This window comes from Leiobunum rupestre, chromosome 6 (genome assembly GCF_980474605.1).
Source record: "Leiobunum rupestre chromosome 6, qqLeiRupe1.1.hap1, whole genome shotgun sequence".
Classification (NCBI taxonomy): Eukaryota; Metazoa; Arthropoda; class Arachnida; order Opiliones; family Sclerosomatidae; genus Leiobunum; species Leiobunum rupestre.
In genome coordinates this window covers 5,108,227-5,135,861 of record NC_143389.1, presented here as the reverse complement: position 1 = coordinate 5,135,861, position 27,635 = coordinate 5,108,227, and the positions used below count along the sequence as shown (strand labels likewise).

The window sequence follows — 27,635 nt, the reverse complement described above, 5'->3', positions numbered from 1 at the left end:
GTATTCTACCACTGAACCACCAACGCTTGTTACGCGGTTATATATTTAGTAAAAGGACAAAAATGATTTTTAAACAAGTTCGTAATACCCCGGGAAGAAAAAAAAAACGCGGCTTTTTATCTTAACGATTTCTTTATAGCAGCTTCTTGTGAAAGAATCCAATGCGTAACCCGCGTGGCAGGCGAGTATTCTACCACTGAACCACCAACGCTTGTTACGCGGTTATATATTTATTAAAAGGACAAAAATGATTTTTAAACGAATTCGTAATAACCCGGGAAGAAAATAACGCGGCTTTTTATCTTAACGATTTCGTTATAGCAGCTTCTTGTGTAAGAATCCAATGCGTCACCCGCGTGGCAGGCGAGTATTCTACCACTGAACCAACAACGCTTGTTACGCATTTATATATTTAGTAAAAGGACAAAAATGATTTTTAAACCAGTTCGTAATAACCCGGGAAGAAAAAAACGCGGCTTTGTATCTTAACGATTTCGTTATAGCAGCTTCTTGTGTAAGAATCCAATGCGTCACCCGCGTGGCAGGCGAGTATTCTACCACTGAACCACCAACGCTTGTTACGCGGTTATATATTTAGTAAAAGGACAAAAATGATTTTTAAACGAATTCGTAATACCCCGGGAAGAAAAAAACGCGGCTTTTTATCTTAACGATTTCGTTATAGCAGCTTCTTGTGAAAGAATCCAATGCGTTGGCCGGGAATCGGACCCGGGTCACCCGCGTGGCGGGCGAGTATTCTACCACTGAACCACCAACGCTTGTTACGCGGTCATATATTTAGTAAAAGGACAAAAATAATTTTTAAACGAGTTCGTAATACCCTGGGAAAAAAACGCGTGTTTTTATCTTAACGATTTCTTTATCGCAGCTTCTTGTGAAAGAATCCAATGCGTCACCCGCGTGGCAGGCGAGTATTCTACCACTGAACCACCAACGCTTGTTACGCGGTTATATATTTAGTAAAAGGACAAAAATGATTTTTAAACAAGTTCGTAATACCCCGGGAAGAAAAAAAAACGCGGCTTTTTATCTTAACGATTTCTTTATAGCAGCTTCTTGTGAAAGAATCCAATGCGTAACCCGCGTGGCAGGCGAGTATTCTACCACTGAACCACCAACGCTTGTTACGCGGTTATATATTTATTAAAAGGACAAAAATGATTTTTAAACGAATTCGTAATAACCCGGGAAGAAAATAACGCGGCTTTTTATCTTAACGATTTCGTTATAGCAGCTTCTTGTGTAAGAATCCAATGCGTCACCCGCGTGGCAGGCGAGTATTCTACCACTGAACCACCAACGCTTGTTACGCGGTTATATATTTAGTAAAAGGACAAAAATGATTTTTAAACCAATTCGTAATAACCCGGGAAGAAAAAAACGCGGCTTTGTATCTTAACGATTTCGTTATAGCAGCTTCTTGTGTAAGAATCCAATGCGTCACCCGAGTGGTAGGCGAGTATTTTACCACTGAACCACCAACGCTTGTTACGCGGTTATATATTTAGTAAAAGGACAAAAATGATTTTTAAACGAGTTCGTAATACCCCGGGAAGAAAAAAACGCGGAGTTTTATCATAACGATTTCGTTATAGCAGCTTCTTGTGTAAGAATCCAATGCATCACCCGCGTGGCAGGCGAGTATTCTACCACTGAACCACCAACGCTTGTTACGCGGTTATATATTTAGTAAAAGGACAAAAATGATTTTTTAACGAGTTCGTAATACCCCGGGAAGAAAAAAAAACGCGGTTTTTTATCTTGACGATTTCGTTATAGCAGCTTCTTGTGAAAAAATCCAGTGCGTTGGCCGGGAATCGAACCCGGGTCACCCGCGTGGCAGGCGAGTATTCTACCACTGAACCACCAACGCTTGTTACGCGGTTATATATTTAGTAAAAGGACAAAAATGATTTTTAAACAAGTTCGTAATACCCCGGGAAGAAAAAAAACGCGGCTTTTTATCTTAACGATTTCTTTATAGCAGCTTCTTGTGAAAGAATCCAATGCGTAACCCGCGTGGCAGGCGAGTATTCTACCACTGAACCACCAACGCTTGTTACGCGGTTATATATTTATTAAAAGGACAAAAATGATTTTTAAACGAGTTCGTAATAACCCGCGAAGAAAAAAACGCGGCTTTTTATCTTAACGGTTTCGTTATAGCAGCTTCTTGTGTAAGAATCCAATGCGTCACCCGCGTGGCAGGCGAGTATTCTACCACTGAACCACCAACGCTTGTTACGCGGTTATATATTTAGTAAAAGGACAAAAATGATTTTTAAACGAGTTCGTAATAGCCCGGGAAGAAAAAAACGCGGCTTTGTATCTTAACGATTTCGTTATAGCAGCTTCTTGTGTAAGAATCCAATGCGTCACCCGCGTGGCAGGCGAGTATTCTACCACTGAACCACCAACGCTTGTTACGCGGTTATATATTTAGTAAAAGGACAAAAATGATTTTTAAACGAGTACGTAATACCCTGGGAAGAAAAAAAAACGCGGAGTTTTATCATAACGATTTCGTTAAAGCAGCTTCTTGTGTAAGAATCCAATGCGTCACACGCGTGGCAGGCGAGTATTCTACCACTGAACCACCAACGCTTGTTACGCGGTTATAAATTTAATAAAAGGACAAAAATGATTTTTAAACGAGTACGTAATACCCTGGGAAGAAAAAAAAAACGTGGAGTTTTATCATAACGATTTCTTTATAGCAGCTTCTTGTGAAAGAATCCAATGCGTCACCCGCGTGGCAGGCGAGTATTCTACCACTGAACCACCAACGCTTGTTACGCGGTTATATATTTAGTAAAAGGACAAAAATGATTTTTAAACGAGTTCGTAATAACCCGGGAAGAAAAAAACGCGGCTTTGTATCTTAACGATTTCGTTATAGCAGCTTCTTGTGTAAGAATCCAATGCGTCACCCGCGTGGCAGGCGAGTATTCTACCACTGAACCACCAACGCTTGTTACGCGGTTATATATTTAGTAAAAGGACAAAAATGATTTTTAAACGAATTCGTAATACCCCGGGAAGAAAAAAACGCGGCTTTTTATCTTAACGGTTTCGTTATAGCAGCTTCTTGTGTAAGAATCCAATGCGTCACCCGCGTGGCAGGCGAGTATTCTACCACTGAACCACCAACGCTTGTTACGCGGTTATATATTTAGTAAAAGGACAAAAATGATTTTTAAACGAGTTCGTAATAGCCCGGGAAGAAAAAAACGCGGCTTTGTATCTTAACGATTTCGTTATAGCAGCTTCTTGTGTAAGAATCCAATGCGTCACCCGCGTGGCAGGCGAGTATTCTACCACTGAACCACCAACGCTTGTTACGCGGTTATATATTTAGTAAAAGGACAAAACTGATTTTTAAACGAGTACGTAATACCCTGGGAAGAAAAAAAAACGCGGAGTTTTATCATAACGATTTCGTTATAGCAGCTTCTTGTGTAAGAATCCAATGCATCACCCGCGTGGCAGGCGAGTATTCTACCACTGAACCACCAACGCTTGTTACGCGGTTATATATTTAGTAAAAGGACAAAAATGATTTTTTAACGAGTTCGTAATACCCCGGGAAGAAAAAAATGCGGTTTTTTTATCTTGACGATTTCGTTATAGCAGCTTCTTGTGAAAAAATCCAATGCGTTGGCCGGGAATCGAACCCGGGTCACCCGCGTGGCAGGCGAGTATTCTACCACTGAACCACCAACGCTTGTTACGCGGTTATATATTTAGTAAAAGGACAAAAATGATTTTTAAACAAGTTCGTAATACCCCGGGAAGAAAAAAAAACGCGGCTTTTTATCTTAACGATTTCTTTATAGCAGCTTCTTGTGAAAGAATCCAATGCGTAACCCGCGTGGCAGGCGAGTATTCTACCACTGAACCACCAACGCTTGTTACGCGGTTATATATTTATTAAAAGGACAAAAATGATTTTTAAACGAGTTCGTAATAACCCGCGAAGAAAAAAACGCGGCTTTTTATCTTAACGGTTTCGTTATAGCAGCTTCTTGTGTAAGAATCCAATGCGTCACCCGCGTGGCAGGCTAGTATTCTACCACTGAACCACCAACGCTTGTTACGCGGTTATATATTTAGTAAAAGGACAAAAATGATTTTTAAACGAGTTCGTAATAGCCCGGGAAGAAAAAAACGCGGCTTTGTATCTTAACGATTTCGTTATAGCAGCTTCTTGTGTAAGAATCCAATGCGTCACCCGCGTGGCAGGCGAGTATTCTACCACTGAACCACCAACGCTTGTTACGCGGTTATATATTTAGTAAAAGGACAAAAATGATTTTTAAACGAGTACGTAATACCCTGGGAAGAAAAAAAAACGCGGAGTTTTATCATAACGATTTCGTTAAAGCAGCTTCTTGTGTAAGAATCCAATGCGTCACACGCGTGGCAGGCGAGTATTCTACCACTGAACCACCAACGCTTGTTACGCGGTTATAAATTTAATAAAAGGACAAAAATGATTTTTAAACGAGTACGTAATACCCTGGGAAGAAAAAAAAACGTGGAGTTTTATCATAACGATTTCTTTATAGCAGCTTCTTGTGAAAGAATCCAATGCGTCACCCGCGGGGCAGGCGAGTATTCTACCACTGAACCACCAACGCTTGTTACGCGGTTATATATTTAGTAAAAGGACAAAAATGATTTTTTAACGAGTTCGTAATACCCCGGGAAGAAAAAAATGCGGTTTTTTTATCTTGACGATTTCGTTATAGCAGCTTCTTGTGAAAAAATCCAATGCGTTGGCCGGGAATCGAACCCGGGTCACCCGCGTGGCAGGCGAGTATTCTACCACTGAACCACCAACGCTTGTTACGCGGTTATATATTTAGTAAAAGGACAAAAATGATTTTTAAACAAGTTCGTAATACCCCGGGAAGAAAAAAAAACGCGGCTTTTTATCTTAACGATTTCTTTATAGCAGCTTCTTGTGAAAGAATCCAATGCGTAACCCGCGTGGCAGGCGAGTATTCTACCACTGAACCACCAACGCTTGTTACGCGGTTATATATTTATTAAAAGGACAAAAATGATTTTTAAACGAGTTCGTAATAACCCGCGAAGAAAAAAACGCGGCTTTTTATCTTAACGGTTTCGTTATAGCAGCTTCTTGTGTAAGAATCCAATGCGTCACCCGCGTGGCAGGCTAGTATTCTACCACTGAACCACCAACGCTTGTTACGCGGTTATATATTTAGTAAAAGGACAAAAATGATTTTTAAACGAGTTCGTAATAGCCCGGGAAGAAAAAAACGCGGCTTTGTATCTTAACGATTTCGTTATAGCAGCTTCTTGTGTAAGAATCCAATGCGTCACCCGCGTGGCAGGCGAGTATTCTACCACTGAACCACCAACGCTTGTTACGCGGTTATATATTTAGTAAAAGGACAAAAATGATTTTTAAACGAGTACGTAATACCCTGGGAAGAAAAAAAAACGCGGAGTTTTATCATAACGATTTCGTTAAAGCAGCTTCTTGTGTAAGAATCCAATGCGTCACACGCGTGGCAGGCGAGTATTCTACCACTGAACCACCAACGCTTGTTACGCGGTTATAAATTTAATAAAAGGACAAAAATGATTTTTAAACGAGTACGTAATACCCTGGGAAGAAAAAAAAACGTGGAGTTTTATCATAACGATTTCTTTATAGCAGCTTCTTGTGAAAGAATCCAATGCGTCACCCGCGGGGCAGGCGAGTATTCTACCACTGAACCACCAACGCTTGTTACGCGGTTATACATTTAGTAAAAGGACAAAAATGATTTTTAAACGAGTTCGTAATAACCCGGGAAGAAAAAAACGCGGCTTTGTATCTTAACGATTTCGTTATAGCAGCTTCTTGTGTAAGAATCCAATGCGTCACCCGCGTGGCAGGCGAGTATTCTACCACTGAACCACCAACGCTTGTTACGCGGTTATATATTTAGTAAAAGGACAAAAATGATTTTTAAACGAATTCGTAATACCCCGGGAAGAAAAAAACGCGGCTTTTTATCTTAACGGTTTCGTTATAGCAGCTTCTTGTGTAAGAATCCAATGCGTCACCCGCGTGGCAGGCGAGTATTCTACCACTGAACCACCAACGCTTGTTACGCGGTTATATATTTAGTAAAAGGACAAAAATGATTTTTAAACGAGTTCGTAATAGCCCGGGAAGAAAAAAACGCGGCTTTGTATCTTAACGATTTCGTTATAGCAGCTTCTTGTGTAAGAATCCAATGCATCACCCGCGTGGCAGGCGAGTATTCTACCACTGAACCACCAACGCTTGTTACGCGGTTATATATTTAGTAAAAGGACAAAAATGATTTTTTAACGAGTTCGTAATACCCCGGGAAGAAAATAAAACGCGGTTTTTTTATCTTGACGATTTCGTTATAGCAGCTTCTTGTGAAAAAATCCAATGCGTTGGCCGGGAATCGAACCCGGGTCACCCGCGTGGCAGGCGAGTATTCTACCACTGAACCACCAACGCTTTTTACGCGGTTATATATTTAGTAAAAGGACAAAAATGATTTTTAAACAAGTTCGTAATACCCCGGGAAGAAAAAAAAACGCGGCTTTTTATCTTAACGATTTCTTTATAGCAGCTTCTTGTGAAAGAATCCAATGCGTAACCCGCGTGGCAGGCGAGTATTCTACCACTGAACCACCAACGCTTGTTACGCGGTTATATATTTATTAAAAGGACAAAAATGATTTTTAAACGAGTTCGTAATAACCCGCGAAGAAAAAAACGCGGCTTTTTATCTTAACGGTTTCGTTATAGCAGCTTCTTGTGTAAGAATCCAATGCGTCACCCGCGTGGCAGGCGAGTATTCTACCACTGAACCACCAACGCTTGTTACGCGGTTATATATTTAGTAAAAGGACAAAAATGATTTTTAAACGAGTTCGTAATAGCCCGGGAAGAAAAAAACGCGGCTTTGTATCTTAACGATTTCGTTATAGCAGCTTCTTGTGTAAGAATCCAATGCGTCACCCGCGTGGCAGGCGAGTATTCTACCACTGAACCACCAACGCTTGTTACGCGGTTATATATTTAGTAAAAGGACAAAAATGATTTTTAAACGAGTACGTAATACCCTGGGAAGAAAAAAAAACGCGGAGTTTTATCATAACGATTTCGTTAAAGCAGCTTCTTGTGTAAGAATCCAATGCGTCACACGCGTGGCAGGCGAGTATTCTACCACTGAACCACCAACGCTTGTTACGCGGTTATAAATTTAATAAAAGGACAAAAATGATTTTTAAACGAGTACGTAATACCCTGGGAAGAAAAAAAAACGTGGAGTTTTATCATAACGATTTCTTTATAGCAGCTTCTTGTGAAAGAATCCAATGCGTCACCCGCGTGGCAGGCGAGTATTCTACCACTGAACCACCAACGCTTGTTACGCGGTTATATATTTAGTAAAAGGACAAAAATGATTTTTAAACGAGTTCGTAATAACCCGGGAAGAAAAAAACGCGGCTTTGTATCTTAACGATTTCGTTATAGCAGCTTCTTGTGTAAGAATCCAATGCGTCACCCGCGTGGCAGGCGAGTATTCTACCACTGAACCACCAACGCTTGTTACGCGGTTATATATTTAGTAAAAGGACAAAAATGATTTTTAAACGAATTCGTAATACCCCGGGAAGAAAAAAACGCGGCTTTTTATCTTAAAGGTTTCGTTATAGCAGCTTCTTGTGTAAGAATCCAATGCGTCACCCGCGTGGCAGGCGAGTATTCTACCACTGAACCACCAACGCTTGTTACGCGGTTATATATTTAGTAAAAGGACAAAAATGATTTTTAAACGAGTTCGTAATAGCCCGGGAAGAAAAAAACGCGGCTTTGTATCTTAACGATTTCGTTATAGCAGCTTCTTGTGTAAGAATCCAATGCGTCACCCGCGTGGCAGGCGAGTATTCTACCACTGAACCACCAACGCTTGTTACGCGGTTATATATTTAGTAAAAGGACAAAACTGATTTTTAAACGAGTACGTAATACCCTGGGAAGAAAAAAACGCGGCTTTGTATCTTAACGATTTCGTTATAGCAGCTTCTTGTGTAAGAATCCAATGCGTCACCCGCGTGGCAGGCGAGTATTCTACCACTGAACCACCAACGCTTGTTACGCGGTTATATATTTAGTAAAAGGACAAAAATGATTTTTAAACGAATTCGTAATACCCCGGGAAGAAAAAAACGCGGCTTTTTATCTTAACGGTTTCGTTATAGCAGCTTCTTGTGTAAGAATCCAATGCGTCACCCGCGAGGCAGGCGAGTATTCTACCACTGAACCACCAACGCTTGTTACGCGGTTATATATTTAGTAAAAGGACAAAAATGATTTTTAAACGAGTTCGTAATAGCCCGGGAAGAAAAAAACGCGGCTTTGTATCTTAACGATTTCGTTATAGCAGCTTCTTGTGTAAGAATCCAATGCGTCACCCGCGTGGCAGGCGAGTATTCTACCACTGAACCACCAACGCTTGTTACGCGGTTATATATTTAGTAAAAGGACAAAAATGATTTTTAAACAAGTTCGTAATACCCCGGGAAGAAAAAAAAACGCGGCTTTTTATCTTAACGATTTCTTTATAGCAGCTTCTTGTGAAAGAATCCAATGCGTCACCCGCGTGGCAGGCGAGTATTCTACCACTGAACCACCAACGCTTGTTACGCGGTTATATATTTAGTAAAAGGAGAAAAATGATTTTTAAACGAGTTCGTAATAGCCCGGGAAGAAAAAAACGCGGCTTTGTATCTTAACGATTTCGTTATAGCAGCTTCTTGTGTAAGAATCCAATGCGTCACCCGCGTGGCAGGCGAGTATTCTACCACTGAACCACCAACGCTTGTTACGCGGTTATATATTTAGTAAAAGGACAAAAATGATTTTTAAACGAGTACGTAATACCCTGGGAAGAAAAAAAAACGCGGAGTTTTATCATAACGATTTCGTTAAAGCAGCTTCTTGTGTAAGAATCCAATGCGTCACACGCGTGGCAGGCGAGTATTCTACCACTGAACCACCAACGCTTGTTACGCGGTTATAAATTTAATAAAAGGACAAAAATGATTTTTAAACGAGTACGTAATACCCTGGGAAGAAAAAAAAACGTGGAGTTTTATCATAACGATTTCTTTATAGCAGCTTCTTGTGAAAGAATCCAATGCGTCACCCGCGTGGCAGGCGAGTATTCTACCACTGAACCACCAACGCTTGTTACGCGGTTATATATTTAGTAAAAGGACAAAAATGATTTTTAAACGAGTTCGTAATAACCCGGGAAGAAAAAAACGCGGCTTTGTATCTTAACGATTTCGTTATAGCAGCTTCTTGTGTAAGAATCCAATGCGTCACCCGCGTGGCAGGCGAGTATTCTACCACTGAACCACCAACGCTTGTTACGCGGTTATATATTTAGTAAAAGGACAAAAATGATTTTTAAACGAATTCGTAATACCCCGGGAAGAAAAAAACGCGGCTTTTTATCTTAACGGTTTCGTTATAGCAGCTTCTTGTGTAAGAATCCAATGCGTCACCCGCGTGGCAGGCGAGTATTCTACCACTGAACCACCAACGCTTGTTACGCGGTTATATATTTAGTAAAAGGACAAAAATGATTTTTAAACGAGTTCGTAATAGCCCGGGAAGAAAAAAACGCGGCTTTGTATCTTAACGATTTCGTTATAGCAGCTTCTTGTGTAAGAATCCAATGCGTCACCCGCGTGGCAGGCGAGTATTCTACCACTGAACCACCAACGCTTGTTACGCGGTTATATATTTAGTAAAAGGACAAAAATGATTTTTAAACGAGTACGTAATACCCTGGGAAGAAAAAAAAACGTGGAGTTTTATCATAACGATTTCGTTATAGCAGCTTCTTGTGTAAGAATCCAATGCGTCACCCGCGTGGCAGGCGAGTATTCTACCACTGAACCACCAACGCTTGTTACGCGGTTATATATTTAGTAAAAGGACAAAAATGATTTTTAAACGAGTACGTAATACCCTGGGAAGAAAAAATTGCGGAGTTTTATCATAACGATTTCGTTATAGCAGCTTCTTGTGTAAGAATCCAATGCGCCACACGCGTGGCAGGCGAGTATTCTACCACTGAACCACCAACGCTTGTTACGCGGTTATAAATTTAATAAAAGGACAAAAATGATTATTAAACGAGTACGTAATACCCTGGGAAGAAAAAAAAACGTGGAGTTTTATCATAACGATTTCGTTATAGCAGCTTCTTGTGTAAGAATCCAATGCGTCACCCGCGTGGCAGGCGAGTATTCTACCACTGAACCACCAACGCTTGTTACGCGGTTATATATTTAGTAAAAGGACAAAAATGATTTTTTAACGAGTTCGTAATACCCCGGGAAGAAAAAAAAACGCGGTATTTTATCTTGACGATTTCGTTATAGCAGCTTCTTGTGAAAAAATCCAATGCGTTGGCCGGGAATCGAACCCGGGTCACCCGCGTGGCAGGCGAGTATTCTACCACTGAACCACCAACGCTTGTTACGCGGTCATATATTTAGTAAAAGGACAAAAATGATTTTTAAACAAGTTCGTAATACCCCGGGAAGAAAAAAAAACGCGGCTTTTTATCTTAACGATTTCTTTATAGCAGCTTCTTGTGAAAGAATCCAATGCGTAACCCGCGTGGCAGGCGAGTATTCTACCACTGAACCACCAACGCTTGTTACGCGGTTATATATTTATTAAAAGGACAAAAATGATTTTTAAACGAGTTCGTAATAACCCGGGAAGAAAAAAACGCGGCTTTGTATCTTAACGATTTCGTTATAGCAGCTTCTCGTGTAAGAATCCAATGCGTCACCCGCGTGGCAGGCGAGTATTCTACCACTGAACCACCAACGCTTGTTACGCGGTTATATATTTAGTAAAAGGACAAAAATGATTTTTAAACCAATTCGTAATAACCCGGGAAGAAAAAAACGCGGCTTTTTATCTTAACGATTTCGTTATAGCAGCTTCTTGTGAAAGAATCCAATGCGTCACCCGCGTGGCAGGTGAGTATTTTACCACTGAACCACCAACGCTTGATACGCGGTTATATATTTAGTAAAAGGATAAAAATGATTTTTGAACGAATTCGTAATAACCCGGGAAGAAAAAAAACGCGACTTTTTATCTTAACGATTTCGTTATAGCAGCTTCTTGCGAAAGAATCCAATGCGTTGGCCGGGAATCGGACCCGGGTCACCCGCGTGGCAGGCGAGTATTCTACCACTGAACCACCAACGCTTGTTACGTGGTCAAATATATAGTAAAAGGACAAAAATAATTTTTAAACGAGTTCGTAATACCCTGGGGAAAAAAACGCGGCTTTTTATCTTAACGATTTCTTTATCGCAGCTTCTTGTGAAAGAATCCAATGCGTCACCCGCGTGGCAGGCGAGTATTCTACCACGGAACCACCAACGCTTGTTACGCGGTTATATATTTAGTAAAAGGACAAAAATGATTTTTAAACAAGTTCGTAATACCCCGGGAAGAAAAAAAACGCGGCTTTTTATCTAAACGATTTCTTTATAGCAGCTTCTTGTGAAAGAATCCAATGCGTAACCCGCGTGGCAGGCGAGTATTCTACCACTGAACCACCAATGCTTGTTACGCGGTTATATATTTAGTAAAAGGACAAAAATGATTTTTAAACGAGTTCGTAATAACCCGCGAAGAAAAAAACGCGGCTTTTTATCTTAACGGTTTCGTTATAGCAGCTTCTTGTGTAAGAATCCAATGCGTCACCCGCGTGGCAGGCGAGTATTTTAACACTGAACCACCAACGCTTGTTACGCAGTTATATATTTAGTAAAAGGGCAAAAATGATTTTTAAACGAGTTCGTAATACTGCGGGAAGAAAAAAAAAACGCGGCTTTTTATCTTAACGATTTCTTTATCGCAGCTTCTTGTGAAAGAATTCAAAGCGTCACCCGCGTGGCAGGCGAGTACTCTACCACTGAACCGCCAACGCTTGTTACGCAGTTATATATTTAGTAAAAGGACAAAAATTATTTTTAAACGAGTTCGTAATACCCCGGGAAGAAAAATACGCGGAGTTTTATCTTAACGATTTCGTTATAGCAGCTTCTTGTGTAAGAATCCAATGCGTCACACGCGTGGCAGGCGAGTATTCTACCACTGAACCACCAACGCTTGCTACGCGGTTATAAATTTAATAAAAGGACAAAAATGATTTTTAAACGAGTACGTAATACCCCGGGAAGAAAAAAACGCGGAGTTTTATCTTAACGATTTCGTTATAGCAGCTTCTTGTGTAAGAATCCAATGCGTCACACGCGTGGCAGGCGAGTATTCTACCACTGAACCAACAACGCTTGCTACGCGGTTATAAATTTAATAAAAGGACAAAAATGATTTTTAAACGAGTACGTAATACCCTGGGAAGAAAAAAAAACGCGGAGTTTTATCATAACGATTTCGTTATAGCAGCTTCTTGTGTAAGAATCCAATGCGTCACCCGCGTGGCAGGCGAGTATTCTACCACTGAACCACCAACGCTTGTTACGCGGTTATATATTTAGTAAAAGGACAAAAATGATTTTTAAACGAGTTCGTTATACCCCGGGAAGAAAAAAAACGCGGTTTTTTATCTTGACGATTTCGTTATAGCAGCTTCTTGTGAAAAAATCCAATGCGTTGGCCGGGAATCGAACCCGGGTCACCCGCGTGGCAGGCGAGTATTCTACCACTGAACCACCAACGCTTGTTACACGGTTATATATTTAGTAAAAGGGCAAAAATTATTTTTAAACGAGTTCGTAATACTGCGGGAAGAAGAAAAAAAACGCGGCTTTTTATCTTAACGATTTCTTTATTGCAGCTTCTTGTGAAAGAATTCAATGCGTCACCCGCGTGGCAGGCGAGTACTCTACCACTGAACCGCCAACGCTTGTTACGCAGTTATATATTTAGTAAAAGGACAAAAATTATTTTTAAACGACTTCGTAATACCCCGGGAAGAAAAAAACGCGGAGTTTTATCTTTACGATTTCGTTATAGCAGCTTCTTGTGTAAGAATCCAATGCGTCACCCGCGTGGCAGGCGAGTATTCTACCACTGAACCACCAACGCTTGTTACGCGGTTATATATTTAGTAAAAGGACAAAAATGATTTTTAAACGAGTTCGTAATACCCCGGGAAGAAAAAAAAACGCGGTTTTTTATCTTGACGATTTCGTTATAGCAGCTTCTTGTGAAAAAATCCAATGCGTTGGCTGGGAATCGAACCCGGGTCACCCGCGTGGCAGGCGAGTATTCTACCACTGAACCACCAACGCTTGTTACGCGGTTATATATTTAGTAAAAGGACAAAAATGATTTTTAAACAAGTTCGTAATACCCCGGGAAGAAAAAAAAAACGCGGCTTTTTATCTTAACGATTTCTTTATAGCAGCTTCTTGTGAAAGAATCCAATGCGTAACCCGCGTGGCAGGCGAGTATTCTACAACTGAACCACCAACGCTTGTTACGCGGTTATATATTTATTAAAAGGACAAAAATGATTTTTAAACGAATTCGTAATAACCCGGGAAGAAAATAACGCGGCTTTTTATCTTAACGATTTCGTTATAGCAGCTTCTTGTGTAAGAATCCAATGCGTCACCCGCGTGGCAGGCGAGTATTCTACCACTGAACCAACAACGCTTGTTACGCAGTTATATATTTAGTAAAAGGACAAAAATGATTTTTAAACCAGTTCGTAATAACCCGGGAAGAAAAAAACGCGGCTTTGTATCTTAACGATTTCGTTATAGCAGCTTCTTGTGTAAGAATCCAATGCGTCACCCGCGTGGCAGGCGAGTATTCTACCACTGAACCACCAACGCTTGTTACGCGGTTATATATTTAGTAAAAGGACAAAAATGATTTTTAAACGAATTCGTAATACCCCGGGAAGAAAAAAACGCGGCTTTTTATCTTAACGATTTCGTTATAGCAGCTTCTTGTGAAAGAATCCAATCCGTTGGCCGGGAATCGGACCCGGGTCACCCGCGTGGCGGGCGAGTATTCTACCACTGAACCACCAACGCTTGTTACGCGGTCATATATTTAGTAAAAGGACAAAAATAATTTTTAAACGAGTTCGTAATACCCTGGGAAAAAAACGCGGCTTTTTATCTTAACGATTTCTTTATCGCAGCTTCTTGTGAAAGAATCCAATGCGTCACCCGCGTGGCAGGCGAGTATTCTACCACTGAACCACTAACGCTTGTTACGCGGTTATATATTTAGTAAAAGGACAAAAATGATTTTTAAACAAGTTCGTAATACCCCGGGAAGAAAAAAAAACGCGGCTTTTTATCTTAACGATTTCTTTATAGCAGCTTCTTGTGAAAGAATCCAATGCGTAACCCGCGTGGCAGGCGAGTATTCTACCACTGAACCACCAACGCTTGTTACGCGGTTATATATTTATTAAAAGGACAAAAATGATTTTTAAACGAATTCGTAATAACCCGGGAAGAAAATAACGCGGCTTTTTATCTTAACGATTTCGTTATAGCAGCTTCTTGTGTAAGAATCCAATGCGTCACCCGCGTGGCAGGCGAGTATTCTACCACTGAACCACCAACGCTTGTTACGCGGTTATATATTTAGTAAAAGGACAAAAATGATTTTTAAACCAATTCGTAATAACCCGGGAAGAAAAAAACGCGGCTTTGTATCTTAACGATTTCGTTATAGCAGCTTCTTGTGTAAGAATCCAATGCGTCACCCGAGTGGTAGGCGAGTATTTTACCACTGAACCACCAACGCTTGTTACGCGGTTATATATTTAGTAAAAGGACAAAAATGATTTTTAAACGAGTTCGTAATACCCCGGGAAGAAAAAAACGCGGAGTTTTATCTTAACGATTTCGTTATAGCAGCTTCTTGTGTAAGAATCCAACGCGTCACACGCGTGGCAGGCGAGTATTCTACCACTGAACCACCAACGCTTGTTACGCGGTTATAAATTTAATTAAAGGACAAAAATGATTTTTAAACGAGTACGTAATACCCTGGGAAGAAAAAAAAACGCGGAGTTTTATCATAACGATTTCGTTATAGCAGCTTCTTGTGTAAGAATCCAATGCGTCACACGCGTGGCAGGCGAGTATTCTACCACTGAACCACCAACGCTTGTTACGCGGTTATAAATTTAATAAAAGGACAAAAATGATTTTTAAACGAGTACGTAATACCCTGGGAAGAAAAAAAAACGCGGAGTTTTATCATAACGATTTCGTTATAGCAGCTTCTTGTGTAAGAATCCAATGCATCACCCGCGTGGCAGGCGAGTATTCTACCACTGAACCACCAACGCTTGTTACGCGGTTATATATTTAGTAAAAGGACAAAAATGATTTTTTAACGAGTTCGTAATACCCCGGGAAGAAAAAAAAACGCGGTTTTTTATCTTGACGATTTCGTTATAGCAGCTTCTTGTGAAAAAATCCAATGCGTTGGCCGGGAATCGAACCCGGGTCACCCGCGTGGCAGGCGAGTATTCTACCACTGAACCACCAACGCTTGTTACGCGGTTATATATTTAGTAAAAGGACAAAAATGATTTTTAAACAAGTTCGTAATACCCCGGGAAGAAAAAAAAACGCGGCTTTTTATCTTAACGATTTCTTTATAGCAGCTTCTTGTGAAAGAATCCAATGCGTAACCCGCGTGGCAGGCGAGTATTCTACCACTGAACCACCAACGCTTGTTACGCGGTTATATATTTATTAAAAGGACAAAAATGATTTTTAAACGAGTTCGTAATAACCCGCGAAGAAAAAAACGCGGCTTTTTATCTTAACGGTTTCGTTATAGCAGCTTCTTGTGTAAGAATCCAATGCGTCACCCGCGTGGCAGGCGAGTATTCTACCACTGAACCACCAACGCTTGTTACGCGGTTATATATTTAGTAAAAGGACAAAAATGATTTTTAAACGAGTTCGTAATAGCCCGGGAAGAAAAAAACGCGGCTTTGTATCTTAACGATTTCGTTATAGCAGCTTCTTGTGTAAGAATCCAATGCGTCACCCGCGTGGCAGGCGAGTATTCTACCACTGAACCACCAACGCTTGTTACGCGGTTATATATTTAGTAAAAGGACAAAAATGATTTTTAAACGAGTACGTAATACCCCGGGAAGAAAAAAAAACGCGGCTTTTTATCTTAACGATTTCTTTATAGCAGCTTCTTGTGAAAGAATCCAATGCGTAACCCGCGTGGCAGGCGAGTATTCTACCACTGAACCACCAACGCTTGTTACGCGGTTATATATTTATTAAAAGGACAAAAATGATTTTTAAACGAATTCGTAATAACCCGGGAAGAAAATAACGCGGCTTTTTATCTTAACGATTTCGTTATAGCAGCTTCTTGTGTAAGAATCCAATGCGTCACCCACGTGGCAGGCGAGTATTCTACCACTGAACCACCAACGCTTGTTACGCGGTTATATATTTAGTAAAAGGACAAAAATGATTTTTAAACCAATTCGTAATAACCCGGGAAGAAAAAAACGCGGCTTTGTATCTTAACGATTTCGTTATAGCAGCTTCTTGTGTAAGAATCCAATGCGTCACCCGAGTGGTAGGCGAGTATTTTACCACTGAACCACCAACGCTTGTTACGCGGTTATATATTTAGTAAAAGGACAAAAATGATTTTTAAACGAGTTCGTAATACCCCGGGAAGAAAAAAACGCGGAGTTTTATCTTAACGATTTCGTTATAGCAGCTTCTTGTGTAAGAATCCAACGCGTCACACGCGTGGCAGGCGAGTATTCTACCACTGAACCACCAACGCTTGTTACGCGGTTATAAATTTAATTAAAGGACAAAAATGATTTTTAAACGAGTACGTAATACCCTGGGAAGAAAAAAAAAACGCGGAGTTTTATCATAACGATTTCGTTATAGCAGCTTCTTGTGTAAGAATCCAATGCGTCACACGCGTGGCAGGCGAGTATTCTACCACTGAACCACCAACGCTTGTTACGCGGTTATATATTTAGTAAAAGGACAAAAATGATTTTTTAACGAGTTCGTAATACCCCGGGAAGAAAAAAAAACGCGGTTTTTTATCTTGACGATTTCGTTATAGCAGCTTCTTGTGAAAAAATCCAATGCGTTGGCCGGGAATCGAACCCGGGTCACCCGCGTGGCAGGCGAGTATTCTACCACTGAACCACCAACGCTTGTTACGCGGTTATATATTTATTAAAAGGACAAAAATGATTTTTAAACGAGTTCGTAATAACCCGCGAAGAAAAAAACGCGGCTTTTTATCTTAACGGTTTCGTTATAGCAGCTTCTTGTGTAAGAATCCAATGCGTCACCCGCGTGGCAGGCGAGTATTCTACCACTGAACCACCAACGCTTGTTACGCGGTTATATATTTAGTAAAAGGACAAAAATGATTTTTAAACGAGTTCGTAATAGCCCGGGAAGAAAAAAACGCGGCTTTGTATCTTAACGATTTCGTTATAGCAGCTTCTTGTGTAAGAATCCAATGCGTCACCCGCGTGGCAGGCGAGTATTCTACCACTGAACCACCAACGCTTGTTACGCGGTTATATATTTAGTAAAAGGACAAAAATGATTTTTAAACGAGTACGTAATACCCTGGGAAGAAAAAAAAACGCGGAGTTTTATCATAACGATTTCGTTAAAGCAGCTTCTTGTGTAAGAATCCAATGCGTCACACGCGTGGCAGGCGAGTATTCTACCACTGAACCACCAACGCTTGTTACGCGGTTATAAATTTAATAAAAGGACAAAAATGATTTTTAAACGAGTACGTAATACCCTGGGAAGAAAAAAAAACGTGGAGTTTTATCATAACGATTTCTTTATAGCAGCTTCTTGTGAAAGAATCCAATGCGTCACCCGCGTGGCAGGCGAGTATTCTACCACTGAACCACCAACGCTTGTTACGCGGTTATATATTTAGTAAAAGGACAAAAATGATTTTTAAACAAGTTCGTAATACCCCGGGAAGAAAAAAAAACGCGGCTTTTTATCTTAACGATTTCTTTATAGCAGCTTCTTGTGAAAGAATCCAATGCGTAACCCGCGTGGCAGGCGAGTATTCTACCACTGAACCACCAACGCTTGTTACGCGGTTATATATTTATTAAAAGGACAAAAATGATTTTTAAACGAATTCGTAATAACCCGGGAAGAAAATAACGCGGCTTTTTATCTTAACGATTTCGTTATAGCAGCTTCTTGTGTAAGAATCCAATGCGTCACCCGCGTGGCAGGCGAGTATTCTACCACTGAACCAACAACGCTTGTTACGCAGTTATATATTTAGTAAAAGGACAAAAATGATTTTTAAACCAGTTCGTAATAACCCGGGAAGAAAAAAACGCGGCTTTGTATCTTAACGATTTCGTTATAGCAGCTTCTTGTGTAAGAATCCAATGCGTCACCCGCGTGGCAGGCGAGTATTCTACCACTGAACCACCAACGCTTGTTACGCGGTTATATATTTAGTAAAAGGACAAAAATGATTTTTAAACGAATTCGTAATACCCCGGGAAGAAAAAAACGCGGCTTTTTATCTTAACGATTTCGTTATAGCAGCTTCTTGTGAAAGAATCCAATGCGTTGGCCGGGAATCGGACCCGGGTCACCCGCGTGGCGGGCGAGTATTCTACCACTGAACCACCAACGCTTGTTACGCGGTCATATATTTAGTAAAAGGACAAAAATAATTTTTAAACGAGTTCGTAATACCCTGGGAAAAAAACGCGTGTTTTTATCTTAACGATTTCTTTATCGCAGCTTCTTGTGAAAGAATCCAATGCGTCACCCGCGTGGCAGGCGAGTATTCTACCACTGAACCACCAACGCTTGTTACGCGGTTATAAATTTAATAAAAGGACAAAAATGATTTTTAAACGAGTACGTAATACCCTGGGAAGAAAAAAAAACGCGGAGTTTTATCATAACGATTTCGTTATAGCAGCTTCTTGTGTAAGAATCCAATGCATCACCCGCGTGGCAGGCGAGTATTCTACCACTGAACCACCAACGCTTGTTACGCGGTTATATATTTAGTAAAAGGACAAAAATGATTTTTTAACGAGTTCGTAATACCCCGGGAAGAAAAAAAAACGCGGTTTTTTATCTTGACGATTTCGTTATAGCAGCTTCTTGTGAAAAAATCCAATGCGTTGGCCGGGAATCGAACCCGGGTCACCCGCGTGGCAGGCGAGTATTCTACCACTGAACCACCAACGCTTGTTACGCGGTTATATATTTAGTAAAAGGACAAAAATGATTTTTAAACAAGTTCGTAAAACCCCGGGAAGAAAAAAAAACGCGGCTTTTTATCTTAACGATTTCTTTATAGCAGCTTCTTGTGAAAGAATCCAATGCGTAACCCGCGTGGCAGGCGAGTATTCTACCACTGAACCACCAACGCTTGTTACGCGGTTATATATTTATTAAAAGGACAAAAATGATTTTTAAACGAGTTCGTAATAACCCGCGAAGAAAAAAACGCGGCTTTTTATCTTAACGGTTTCGTTATAGCAGCTTCTTGTGTAAGAATCCAATGCGTCACCCGCGTGGCAGGCGAGTATTCTACCACTGAACCACCAACGCTTGTTACGCGGTTATATATTTAGTAAAAGGACAAAAATGATTTTTAAACGAATTCGTAATACCCCGGGAAGAAAAAAACGCGGCTTTTTATCTTAACGATTTCGTTATAGCAGCTTCTTGTGAAAGAATCCAATGCGTTGGCGGGAATCGGACCCGGGTCACCCGCGTGGCGGGCGAGTATTCTACCACTGAACCACCAACGCTTGTTACGCGGTCATATATTTAGTAAAAGGACAAAAATAATTTTTAAACGAGTTCGTAATACCCTGGGAAAAAAACGCGTGTTTTTATCTTAACGATTTCTTTATCGCAGCTTCTTGTGAAAGAATCCAATGCGTCACCCGCGTGGCAGGCGAGTATTCTACCACTGAACCACCAACGCTTGTTACGCGGTTATATATTTAGTAAAAGGACAAAAATGATTTTTAAACAAGTTCGTAATACCCCGGGAAGAAAAAAAAACGCGGCTTTTTATCTTAACGATTTCTTTATAGCAGCTTCTTGTGAAAGAATCCAATGCGTAACCCGCGTGGCAGGCGAGTATTCTACCACTGAACCACCAACGCTTGTTACGCGGTTATATATTTATTAAAAGGACAAAAATGATTTTTAAACGAATTCGTAATAACCCGGGAAGAAAATAACGCGGCTTTTTATCTTAACGATTTCGTTATAGCAGCTTCTTGTGTAAGAATCCAATGCGTCACCCGCGTGGCAGGCGAGTATTCTACCACTGAACCACCAACGCTTGTTACGCGGTTATATATTTAGTAAAAGGACAAAAATGATTTTTAAACCAATTCGTAATAACCCGGGAAGAAAAAAACGCGGCTTTGTATCTTAACGATTTCGTTATAGCAGCTTCTTGTGTAAGAATCCAATGCGTCACCCGAGTGGTAGGCGAGTATTTTACCACTGAACCACCAACGCTTGTTACGCGGTTATATATTTAGTAAAAGGACAAAAATGATTTTTAAACGAGTTCGTAATACCCCGGGAAGAAAAAAACGCGGAGTTTTATCATAACGATTTCGTTATAGCAGCTTCTTGTGTAAGAATCCAATGCGTCACACGCGTGGCAGGCGAGTATTCTACCACTGAACCACCAACGCTTGTTACGCGGTTATAAATTTAATAAAAGGACAAAAATGATTTTTAAACGAGTACGTAATACCCTTGGAAGAAAAAAAAACGCGGAGTTTTATCATAACGATTTCGTTATAGCAGCTTCTTGTGTAAGAATCCAATGCATCACCCGCGTGGCAGGCGAGTATTCTACCACTGAACCACCAACGCTTGTTACGCGGTTATATATTTAGTAAAAGGACAAAAATGATTTTTTAACGAGTTCGTAATACCCCGGGAAGAAAAAAAAACGCGGTTTTTTATCTTGACGATTTCGTTATAGCAGCTTCTTGTGAAAAAATCCAGTGCGTTGGCCGGGAATCGAACCCGGGTCACCCGCGTGGCAGGCGAGTATTCTACCACTGAACCACCAACGCTTGTTACGCGGTTATATATTTAGTAAAAGGACAAAAATGATTTTTAAACGAGTTCGTAATAACCCGCGAAGAAAAAAACGCGGCTTTTTATCTTAACGGTTTCGTTATAGCAGCTTCTTGTGTAAGAATCCAATGCGTCACCCGCGTGGCAGGCGAGTATTCTACCACTGAACCACCAACGCTTGTTACGCGGTTATATATTTAGTAAAAGGACAAAAATGATTTTTAAACGAGTTCGTAATAACCCGCGAAGAAAAAAACGCGGCTTTTTATCTTAACGGTTTCGTTATAGCAGCTTCTTGTGTAAGAATCCAATGCGTCACCCGCGTGGCAGGCGAGTATTCTACCACTGAACCACCAACGCTTGTTACGCGGTTATATATTTAGTAAAAGGACAAAAATGATTTTTAAACGAGTTCGTAATAGCCCGGGAAGAAAAAAACGCGGCTTTGTATCTTAACGATTTCGTTATAGCAGCTTCTTGTGTAAGAATCCAATGCGTCACCCGCGTGGCAGGCGAGTATTCTACCACTGAACCACCAACGCTTGTTACGCGGTTATATATTTAGTAAAAGGACAAAAATGATTTTTAAACGAGTACGTAATACCCTGGGAAGAAAAAAAAACGCGGAGTTTTATCATAACGATTTCGTTAAAGCAGCTTCTTGTGTAAGAATCCAATGCGTCACACGCGTGGCAGGCGAGTATTCTACCACTGAACCACCAACGCTTGTTACGCGGTTATAAATTTAATAAAAGGCAAAAATGATTTTTAAACGAGTACGTAATACCCTGGGAAGAAAAAAAAAACGTGGAGTTTTATCATAACGATTTCTTTATAGCAGCTTCTTGTGAAAGAATCCAATGCGTCACCCGCGTGGCAGGCGAGTATTCTACCACTGAACCACCAACGCTTGTTACGCGGTTATATATTTAGTAAAAGGACAAAAATGATTTTTAAACGAGTTCGTAATAACCCGGGAAGAAAAAAACGCGGCTTTGTATCTTAACGATTTCGTTATAGCAGCTTCTTGTGTAAGAATCCAATGCGTCACCCGCGTGGCAGGCGAGTATTCTACCACTGAACCACCAACGCTTGTTACGCGGTTATATATTTAGTAAAAGGACAAAAATGATTTTTAAACGAATTCGTAATACCCCGGGAAGAAAAAAACGCGGCTTTTTATCTTAACGGTTTCGTTATAGCAGCTTCTTGTGTAAGAATCCAATGCGTCACCCGCGTGGCAGGCGAGTATTCTACCACTGAACCACCAACGCTTGTTACGCGGTTATATATTTAGTAAAAGGACAAAAATGATTTTTAAACGAGTTCGTAATAGCCCGGGAAGAAAAAAACGCGGCTTTGTATCTTAACGATTTCGTTATAGCAGCTTCTTGTGTAAGAATCCAATGCGTCACCCGCGTGGCAGGCGAGTATTCTACCACTGAACCACCAACGCTTGTTACGCGGTTATATATTTAGTAAAAGGACAAAACTGATTTTTAAACGAGTACGTAATACCCTGGGAAGAAAAAAAAACGCGGAGTTTTATCATAACGATTTCGTTATAGCAGCTTCTTGTGTAAGAATCCAATGCATCACCCGCGTGGCAGGCGAGTATTCTACCACTGAACCACCAACGCTTGTTACGCGGTTATATATTTAGTAAAAGGACAAAAATGATTTTTTAACGAGTTCGTAATACCCCGGGAAGAAAAAAATGCGGTTTTTTTATCTTGACGATTTCGTTATAGCAGCTTCTTGTGAAAAAATCCAATGCGTTGGCCGGGAATCGAACCCGGGTCACCCGCGTGGCAGGCGAGTATTCTACCACTGAACCACCAACGCTTGTTACGCGGTTATATATTTAGTAAAAGGACAAAAATGATTTTTAAACAAGTTCGTAATACCCCGGGAAGAAAAAAAAACGCGGCTTTTTATCTTAACGATTTCTTTATAGCAGCTTCTTGTGAAAGAATCCAATGCGTAACCCGCGTGGCAGGCGAGTATTCTACCACTGAACCACCAACGCTTGTTACGCGGTTATATATTTATTAAAAGGACAAAAATGATTTTTAAACGAGTTCGTAATAACCCGCGAAGAAAAAAACGCGGCTTTTTATCTTAACGGTTTCGTTATAGCAGCTTCTTGTGTAAGAATCCAATGCGTCACCCGCGTGGCAGGCTAGTATTCTACCACTGAACCACCAACGCTTGTTACGCGGTTATATATTTAGTAAAAGGACAAAAATGATTTTTAAACGAGTTCGTAATAGCCCGGGAAGAAAAAAACGCGGCTTTGTATCTTAACGATTTCGTTATAGCAGCTTCTTGTGTAAGAATCCAATGCGTCACCCGCGTGGCAGGCGAGTATTCTACCACTGAACCACCAACGCTTGTTACGCGGTTATATATTTAGTAAAAGGACAAAAATGATTTTTAAACGAGTACGTAATACCCTGGGAAGAAAAAAAAACGCGGAGTTTTATCATAACGATTTCGTTAAAGCAGCTTCTTGTGTAAGAATCCAATGCGTCACACGCGTGGCAGGCGAGTATTCTACCACTGAACCACCAACGCTTGTTACGCGGTTATAAATTTAATAAAAGGACAAAAATGATTTTTAAACGAGTACGTAATACCCTGGGAAGAAAAAAAAACGTGAAGTTTTATCATAACGATTTCTTTATAGCAGCTTCTTGTAAAAGAATCCAATGCGTCACCCGCGGGGCAGGCGAGTATTCTACCACTGAACCACCAACGCTTGTTACGCGGTTATATATTTAGTAAAAGGACAAAAATGATTTTTAAACGAGTTCGTAATAACCCGGGAAGAAAAAAACGCGGCTTTGTATCTTAACGATTTCGTTATAGCAGCTTCTTGTGTAAGAATCCAATGCGTCACCCGCGTGGCAGGCGAGTATTCTACCACTGAACCACCAACGCTTGTTACGCGGTTATATATTTAGTAAAAGGACAAAAATGATTTTTAAACGAATTCGTAATACCCCGGGAAGAAAAAAACGCGGCTTTTTATCTTAACGGTTTCGTTATAGCAGCTTCTTGTGTAAGAATCCAATGCGTCACCCGCGTGGCAGGCGAGTATTCTACCACTGAACCACCAACGCTTGTTACGCGGTTATATATTTAGTAAAAGGACAAAAATGATTTTTAAACGAGTTCGTAATAGCCCGGGAAGAAAAAAACGCGGCTTTGTATCTTAACGATTTCGTTATAGCAGCTTCTTGTGTAAGAATCCAATGCATCACCCGCGTGGCAGGCGAGTATTCTACCACTGAACCACCAACGCTTGTTACGCGGTTATATATTTAGTAAAAGGACAAAAATGATTTTTTAACGAGTTCGTAATACCCCGGGAAGAAAAAAAAACGCGGTTTTTTTATCTTGACGATTTCGTTATAGCAGCTTCTTGTGAAAAAATCCAATGCGTTGGCCGGGAATCGAACCCGGGTCACCCGCGTGGCAGGCGAGTATTCTACCACTGAACCACCAACGCTTTTTACGCGGTTATATATTTAGTAAAAGGACAAAAATGATTTTTAAACAAGTTCGTAATACCCCGGGAAGAAAAAAAACGCGGCTTTTTATCTTAACGATTTCTTTATAGCAGCTTCTTGTGAAAGAATCCAATGCGTAACCCGCGTGGCAGGCGAGTATTCTACCACTGAACCACCAACGCTTGTTACGCGGTTATATATTTATTAAAAGGACAAAAATGATTTTTAAACGAGTTCGTAATAACCCGCGAAGAAAAAAACGCGGCTTTTTATCTTAACGGTTTCGTTATAGCAGCTTCTTGTGTAAGAATCCAATGCGTCACCCGCGTGGCAGGCGAGTATTCTACCACTGAACCACCAACGCTTGTTACGCGGTTATATATTTAGTAAAAGGACAAAAATGATTTTTAAACGAGTTCGTAATAGCCCGGGAAGAAAAAAACGCGGCTTTGTATCTTAACGATTTCGTTATAGCAGCTTCTTGTGTAAGAATCCAATGCGTCACCCGCGTGGCAGGCGAGTATTCTACCACTGAACCACCAACGCTTGTTACGCGGTTATATATTTAGTAGAAGGACAAAAATGATTTTTAAACGAGTACGTAATACCCTGGGAAGAAAAAAAAACGCGGAGTTTTATCATAACGATTTCGTTAAAGCAGCTTCTTGTGTAAGAATCCAATGCGTCACACGCGTGGCAGGCGAGTATTCTACCACTGAACCACCAACGCTTGTTACGCGGTTATAAATTTAATAAAAGGACAAAAATGATTTTTAAACGAGTACGTAATACCCTGGGAAGAAAAAAAAACGTGGAGTTTTATCATAACGATTTCTTTATAGCAGCTTCTTGTGAAAGAATCCAATGCGTCACCCGCGTGGCAGGCGAGTATTCTACCACTGAACCACCAACGCTTGTTACGCGGTTATATATTTAGTAAAAGGACAAAAATGATTTTTAAACGAGTTCGTAATAACCCGGGAAGAAAAAAACGCGGCTTTGTATCTTAACGATTTCGTTATAGCAGCTTCTTGTGTAAGAATCCAATGCGTCACCCGCGTGGCAGGCGAGTATTCTACCACTGAACCACCAACGCTTGTTACGCGGTTATATATTTAGTAAAAGGACAAAAATGATTTTTAAACGAATTCGTAATACCCCGGGAAGAAAAAAACGCGGCTTTTTATCTTAAAGGTTTCGTTATAGCAGCTTCTTGTGTAAGAATCCAATGCGTCACCCGCGTGGCAGGCGAGTATTCTACCACTGAACCACCAACGCTTGTTACGCGGTTATATATTTAGTAAAAGGACAAAAATGATTTTTAAACGAGTTCGTAATAGCCCGGGAAGAAAAAAACGCGGCTTTGTATCTTAACGATTTCGTTATAGCAGCTTCTTGTGTAAGAATCCAATGCGTCACCCGCGTGGCAGGCGAGTATTCTACCACTGAACCACCAACGCTTGTTACGCGGTTATATATTTAGTAAAAGGACAAAACTGATTTTTAAACGAGTACGTAATACCCTGGGAAGAAAAAAACGCGGCTTTGTATCTTAACGATTTCGTTATAGCAGCTTCTTGTGTAAGAATCCAATGCGTCACCCGCGTGGCAGGCGAGTATTCTACCACTGAACCACCAACGCTTGTTACGCGGTTATATATTTAGTAAAAGGACAAAAATGATTTTTAAACGAATTCGTAATACCCCGGGAAGAAAAAAACGCGGCTTTTTATCTTAACGGTTTCGTTATAGCAGCTTCTTGTGTAAGAATCCAATGCGTCACCCGCGAGGCAGGCGAGTATTCTACCACTGAACCACCAACGCTTGTTACGCGGTTATATATTTAGTAAAAGGACAAAAATGATTTTTAAACGAGTTCGTAATAGCCCGGGAAGAAAAAAACGCGGCTTTGTATCTTAACGATTTCGTTATAGCAGCTTCTTGTGTAAGAATCCAATGCGTCACCCGCGTGGCAGGCGAGTATTCTACCACTGAACCACCAACGCTTGTTACGCGGTTATATATTTAGTAAAAGGACAAAACTGATTTTTAAACGAGTACGTAATACCCTGGGAAGAAAAAAAAACGCGGAGTTTTATCATAACGATTTCGTTATAGCAGCTTCTTGTGTAAGAATCCAATGCATCACCCGCGTGGCAGGCGAGTATTCTACCACTGAACCACCAACGCTTGTTACGCGGTTATATATTTAGTAAAAGGACAAAAATGATTTTTTAACGAGTTCGTAATACCCCGGGAAGAAAAAAAAACGCGGTTTTTTATCTTGACGATTTCGTTATAGCAGCTTCTTGTGAAAAAATCCAATGCGTTGGCCGGGAATCGAACCCGGGTCACCCGCGTAGCAGGCGAGTATTCTACCACTGAACCACCAACGCTTGTTACGCGGTTATATATTTAGTAAAAGGACAAAAATGATTTTTAAACAAGTTCGTAATACCCCGGGAAGAAAAAAAAACGCGGCTTTTTATCTTAACGATTTCTTTATAGCAGCTTCTTGTGAAAGAATCCAATGCGTAACCCGCGTGGCAGGCGAGTATTCTACCACTGAACCACCAACGCTTGTTACGCGGTTATATATTTACTAAAAGGACAAAAATGATTTTTAAACGAGTTCGTAATAACCCGCGAAGAAAAAAACGCGGCTTTTTATCTTAACGGTTTCGTTATAGCAGCTTCTTGTGTAAGAATCCAATGCGTCACCCGCGTGGCAGGCGAGTATTCTACCACTGAACCACCAACGCTTGTTACGCGGTTATATATTTAGTAAAAGGACAAAAATGATTTTTAAACGAGTTCGTAATAGCCCGGGAAGAAAAAAACGCGGCTTTGTATCTTAACGATTTCGTTATAGCAGCTTCTTGTGTAAGAATCCAATGCGTC

General features: G+C 40.6%; 17 non-coding genes across 17 annotated transcripts; all 17 read right to left on the bottom strand.

The window, feature by feature from the left end:
- Positions 1–708: 708 nt before the first annotated feature.
- On the bottom strand, positions 709–779 carry TRNAG-GCC (transfer RNA glycine (anticodon GCC)). The gene has a single exon. It is a non-coding gene; the product is annotated as a tRNA-Gly (tRNA).
- A 1,044-nt stretch (positions 780–1,823) lies between these two features.
- TRNAG-GCC (transfer RNA glycine (anticodon GCC)) lies at positions 1,824–1,894 on the bottom strand. Its single transcript has one exon. It is a non-coding gene; the product is annotated as a tRNA-Gly (tRNA).
- A 1,780-nt stretch (positions 1,895–3,674) lies between these two features.
- TRNAG-GCC (transfer RNA glycine (anticodon GCC)) lies at positions 3,675–3,745 on the bottom strand. Its single transcript has one exon. It is a non-coding gene; the product is annotated as a tRNA-Gly (tRNA).
- Positions 3,746–4,795: 1,050 nt separating this feature from the next.
- TRNAG-GCC (transfer RNA glycine (anticodon GCC)) lies at positions 4,796–4,866 on the bottom strand. The gene has a single exon. It is a non-coding gene; the product is annotated as a tRNA-Gly (tRNA).
- Positions 4,867–6,464: 1,598 nt separating this feature from the next.
- TRNAG-GCC (transfer RNA glycine (anticodon GCC)) lies at positions 6,465–6,535 on the bottom strand. The gene has a single exon. It is a non-coding gene; the product is annotated as a tRNA-Gly (tRNA).
- A 3,973-nt stretch (positions 6,536–10,508) lies between these two features.
- On the bottom strand, positions 10,509–10,579 carry TRNAG-GCC (transfer RNA glycine (anticodon GCC)). The gene has a single exon. It is a non-coding gene; the product is annotated as a tRNA-Gly (tRNA).
- A 682-nt stretch (positions 10,580–11,261) lies between these two features.
- Positions 11,262–11,332, bottom strand: TRNAG-GCC (transfer RNA glycine (anticodon GCC)). The gene has a single exon. It is a non-coding gene; the product is annotated as a tRNA-Gly (tRNA).
- Positions 11,333–12,744: 1,412 nt separating this feature from the next.
- Positions 12,745–12,815, bottom strand: TRNAG-GCC (transfer RNA glycine (anticodon GCC)). Its single transcript has one exon. It is a non-coding gene; the product is annotated as a tRNA-Gly (tRNA).
- Positions 12,816–13,318: 503 nt separating this feature from the next.
- TRNAG-GCC (transfer RNA glycine (anticodon GCC)) lies at positions 13,319–13,389 on the bottom strand. Its single transcript has one exon. It is a non-coding gene; the product is annotated as a tRNA-Gly (tRNA).
- A 2,165-nt stretch (positions 13,390–15,554) lies between these two features.
- Positions 15,555–15,625, bottom strand: TRNAG-GCC (transfer RNA glycine (anticodon GCC)). The gene has a single exon. It is a non-coding gene; the product is annotated as a tRNA-Gly (tRNA).
- Positions 15,626–17,223: 1,598 nt separating this feature from the next.
- TRNAG-GCC (transfer RNA glycine (anticodon GCC)) lies at positions 17,224–17,294 on the bottom strand. The gene has a single exon. It is a non-coding gene; the product is annotated as a tRNA-Gly (tRNA).
- A 1,413-nt stretch (positions 17,295–18,707) lies between these two features.
- Positions 18,708–18,778, bottom strand: TRNAG-GCC (transfer RNA glycine (anticodon GCC)). Its single transcript has one exon. It is a non-coding gene; the product is annotated as a tRNA-Gly (tRNA).
- A 498-nt stretch (positions 18,779–19,276) lies between these two features.
- Positions 19,277–19,347, bottom strand: TRNAG-GCC (transfer RNA glycine (anticodon GCC)). The gene has a single exon. It is a non-coding gene; the product is annotated as a tRNA-Gly (tRNA).
- Positions 19,348–21,144: 1,797 nt separating this feature from the next.
- TRNAG-GCC (transfer RNA glycine (anticodon GCC)) lies at positions 21,145–21,215 on the bottom strand. The gene has a single exon. It is a non-coding gene; the product is annotated as a tRNA-Gly (tRNA).
- Positions 21,216–22,993: 1,778 nt separating this feature from the next.
- TRNAG-GCC (transfer RNA glycine (anticodon GCC)) lies at positions 22,994–23,064 on the bottom strand. Its single transcript has one exon. It is a non-coding gene; the product is annotated as a tRNA-Gly (tRNA).
- Positions 23,065–24,662: 1,598 nt separating this feature from the next.
- Positions 24,663–24,733, bottom strand: TRNAG-GCC (transfer RNA glycine (anticodon GCC)). Its single transcript has one exon. It is a non-coding gene; the product is annotated as a tRNA-Gly (tRNA).
- Positions 24,734–27,059: 2,326 nt separating this feature from the next.
- Positions 27,060–27,130, bottom strand: TRNAS-GCU (transfer RNA serine (anticodon GCU)). Its single transcript has one exon. It is a non-coding gene; the product is annotated as a tRNA-Ser (tRNA).
- Between the last annotated feature and the right edge of the window lie 505 nt (positions 27,131–27,635).